Raw genomic sequence first — 4,487 nt, 5'->3', positions numbered from 1 at the left:
CTCAGAAAAACTGGAGAGACACTGAGAGAAAACAAGGAAAGAACATGACCCTGCCTGGGGACACTGAAGGCTTCTGTGTACTTGACAAAAGGCCAACCAAGATTCAAACCTTGAACAGTTCCTTATCAAAAGCCAGAGTAGGATGTGTGGAGCTCCAGCAAAAGATTGAAATGTGAGGTTTAGAGGGTTGAGCATATCCTTTAGTTCAGAGGATTAAAATGTTGGAGCAAAAGCCAGACTGCAAACACCCTAGGTTTTGATTCCATTTAGCTTGTAGGAAATTGGCACCTCTCACTGCATCACTTCAGAAAAACAAAGGTGAACAGAATAGACTTTACCTAAACTTTTCAGAGATGAGCTGTATTTTGTGGTGTAAGTTCAATCCAAGCAAAAGCTGAACAAAGTAGTAAGGCTCTGGCTAGTTTGTATTCACAGGGCCAGCAAAGGCATTTGGAGTAGGCACAAGAAGCAGGGTTTCCAAATCTTGGTTCTCTCCCTCTTTAGCTCAATATTCCAGAGGAAAACAAGAAGATAAAGAGACACACAGAATACCATGTATACATGTATTTACATGATTACAACTCACAAGAGTCTTCCAGAGATAAGATTCTGACATAATATGAAATACAATTATCTCATAAGAAGAGGGAATACATGTGTATGCACATAAGTATTTACATATCAGTGTTCTCTTATTTTGTTTTCTCTAGACTTCCAAAATCTCCATGTAAGCCTTAACATCGCTGGAAGTGGCCAGGTTGTACTGGGCTTTGAGCAACCTGATCTAGTGGAAGATGCCTCTTTCCATGGCAGAGCAGTTTGAATTGGATGATCTTTAAGGTCCATTCCAATCCAAAGTATTCTATGATTCTACCAAAAAAAAAAAAAAATCGACTCTTCTAGAAAGTTTAGACAAGCTTCATAGGACTTCACCAGTCAGGAGGGAGAATAAACTGGAGGCTGTAAATCCATGCTCTTATGAGGAGATTGAGAGAGAGTTCTGTAGCCCCAGAACTCTGACTTGCAGAGTGCTGGGGCTACATCACAGGAAAAGCAAAATGTGCTTAAAAAGCATCACAGTTGAAGTGGATAAAGTCACCTTTGGCTTCTGCTGCAGAAGTGACAACATGGCAAAGTGAAGCAAAAGCCCAGTGCCACAAGCCTCATTAGCATAACTAACAGCAGATTAAGCTGAGAGAATATGACTCAATGACCCACATATTCCCCAGCTGTATTAAAAATAGCTACAGAGAAGTAGACAAGATATCCTCCAAATGTGGAAAAAAACCTCCAAAAAAGAAGGTCTTAGGCAATCTAAACCCAAAGAAAACTTCTTTCTCCTCTTAAAAATTGCTCTTGGTAACTTGACAATTTAGAATCAAGTAATTACCTCTATGTGTGACAACAGGCAGGACAGCTCAAAAAAAAAAAAGCCACACATTAGTGAAGGGCCAAAGAACGTGTTCTATTAGAGCTGTGTTTGCTGGAGAGAGTTCTCTGAGAGGGGTAATTCCAGCCAGGCTGTCAGTAGCTGTAATGAGGGCTGATGAGGAGGAGAAGGTGGTTCAGTATGTAATAGAAATTACACAAATTTGAACTCAGTCCAAGAGCTAAGGAATGACTAATTTCCCCAATTATATTAATAACAAAGTGGGTAGGCTGTGGAGACTGGTCAATTTTACAGAGCAGTAAATGCTACCACAGCTATTGAGTGTGGCTGGGAGGTGACCAAGACCACATCCACTGCTTATTTTTCAGTTTAAGCATATCTGACAGAAGAGTCAATGTGGTACACACGGTTCAAAGTGGCAGCAACATACCTGTCCTGTTTGCTTTGCATGGTTTGAATCTAATCTTGCACAACTTCAGGTAGGATGACAGTGGCATGCAAAACAAGTTGATGTGATGCATGAAATAGGTATGTCACTTTAGCTTTTATCTCTGAGCTTCAACAGCCAAACAATTTCTTTCACATCTCTGGAGAACGATACGCATTAAATTTAACATGAGTGTTAACTACTGGCACCTTCAATCTTCAATATCACCTAGAGTTCTCATAAAACACAGCATATAAAACAACGAAAAAGAAGATTCAAAGTACATGGAAGATGGAGCAAAAATGAAAAAGTAAAAATAAGAGGTGAAAACAATATGAAAGACAAGAACACACCACTAAAAATGTTAAGTATTGATTAATAAAATGAAAATATAAGATAGTTATACAAAAATAAATAAAACTGGTTTAATTTATACATTTTATAAAGAACCTGGGACCATTCAAATAAGTATGTTCAACAAGCTCTAGAAAGAGAACATTCATAAGGTTACCAATGGTTCCCCTTTCTGTAGGAATTGCTTTTCAGGTTCCCTGGATGGAGAACTGATACAGGAAGAAACATACCCGCCCTGTAATAATCAATATAAACTTAGTTCACAGAGAAGGTATTGGTATTCCACCCCTAAAGCCTAAAACATTTGACACAGAAGATGTAGGAAGTGAACTTAGTAGTTCTAACACTAAGTTAGGTTACAGCTAAACTTGGGATGAAACTTGGCATGGAGGCCACACCAATTTTTCCTGTGTTTCCAAACAGAGAGCACAGGTTCCCAGTGATGAACCTGGTGACCCTCAGACACTAAGCACAAGATGCAAGGCTGCTCCACAAGGTGCTGTGACACTGTCAGCAGTCCAAGGCACGTGCTGCAGTGGGGAACAGCATCTCCCTGCCTGAGAACAGCGTTCTGTCAATGCTCCTTCTCAGCCCAGCTCCCCACAGAAAATCATGCTGCTTTTCTCAACACTGTAAAGTCTGAATTACAAGGACTTTTCCCCTGGAGGACATGTAATGTTCAGAAACACAGAATAAAATACTTGAGTAGGTAAAAAGGAAACAATTAATTCTCCTAATTATTTTGTTCAAGGTTTTTCCTTCTCCGCCTATCCACTCTCCTGCGGGGGAAAAGCTCAATCACTCTCATGCTGTTTACTTTCCAGGGTTAACCACATTTACTTTAATATTAAACTTCAGGCTTGATCTTAAATGACTGCAGATAGGTTACAAAGGAGAAAATATTTGAGGGCTCAAATATTTTTTTTTTTTTTTCCTCTGAGCTGAATTCATGCACCATGATAGAGCCATGCTGTGACTCACTTGAAATGCATGGAGAAAAACAAAAATTTTCTAAATATACAGAAAAATGTGTTCTTTGGTGTGTTCTCTAGACCCAAATAACTTTCTCTCCTTCTGTACTCTTAAGGGACTCACTCTTCAACCAATAGTTACCGAAATAAATAGAAACTGTTTCATTTTAGGTGTGTCTGCTGCACCCTTATTTCCCATGCCAAGAAGGAAAAAAAAAAAAAAATCTCACTGCCTCTCTACTGTGGTTTCTCTATTCTCTATTGTGGCTTAATCAAGAAGGCCCTTAACACCCTACTCTTTTCCTGAAATAGTATCAGTATTAATATTAGCAATCAAAATATTACTATATATATATCGATATTGCAACCTAGTAGGAATACAGTATCAAAAAACCTGAAAGAACAAGCCAAAATTTAGGAAACTATAATAATGTAATTAACGAAATTAATCCTGCTTCATGTATAGATGAGCTTTCTCTTGGTCAGTTTCAGGTTCTGTAGTAACTCACTACATATCTCTTACATTGTTCTTGAGCAATGGAGCTCATTACTTACTACAAGAATTGGACTATTCCAAACTACTTGCAAGCACTACCACCAAGACAAACTACTTCCAGGTGCAAAGCAACATGCCAGAATGTACAAAGAAACATCACAGATCTAATCTAAAAATGCATCTGCAATAAAGATTAACACTGTATTCCAGTAATGGGTTGGGCTAATTTCATTTCCTTGGTTACAAGGAGAGAAAGTACTGCCAGGCTTCCATAAATACTCTTTGAGTGACCTCCAGAAGGAACAGATGAAGATGTGAACCTGACCCTTTCTAATCAGTTTGCCTCCTCCCCATTTCCACTTCACTGAAGGTAGGAGAGATATCCAAGAAAAGCCAGATTTCCATGGGTGTCTCCACTGAACCCTAATGTTCACCTTGATGTTTAAGCCTGTTCTCTAAATTCCATAAAGAAGCCAGAAATAACATCCACCTCACAAATCTGGACAAGTGGGCCAAAGCCACTACTGAGCTGTTGTACAATCCAAAAAACCAATAGATAAATAAAAATAAATAACATAAACTGCCTTGGCCCCAACAAAACAATTGTGGCTTCTTACATTTTCCAAATCTTTTACATTTCCTTTGTGTTGAGTTAAGCCTTCAGAGGCCTACAACCTCATTGTTAAAATAAGGCTTTTCCCATTTTTAGTAAAACCTTGGAAGAGGAACCACTACAGTTTTCCATGCAGAACCAATCTTGGTGCTATCAGACTGTCAATATCTGAGGCTCAGAGGGTCAACAAAAAAAGCTTTTTAATTCTAAGTCACAGAGTTGGAATTATTAATGAA

The sequence above is a fragment of the Fringilla coelebs genome, assembly GCF_963513975.1.
Source record: "Fringilla coelebs genome assembly, chromosome: 2".
In the NCBI taxonomy this organism is placed as follows: Eukaryota; Metazoa; Chordata; class Aves; order Passeriformes; family Fringillidae; genus Fringilla; species Fringilla coelebs.
This window is presented reverse-complemented; position numbering follows the sequence as displayed.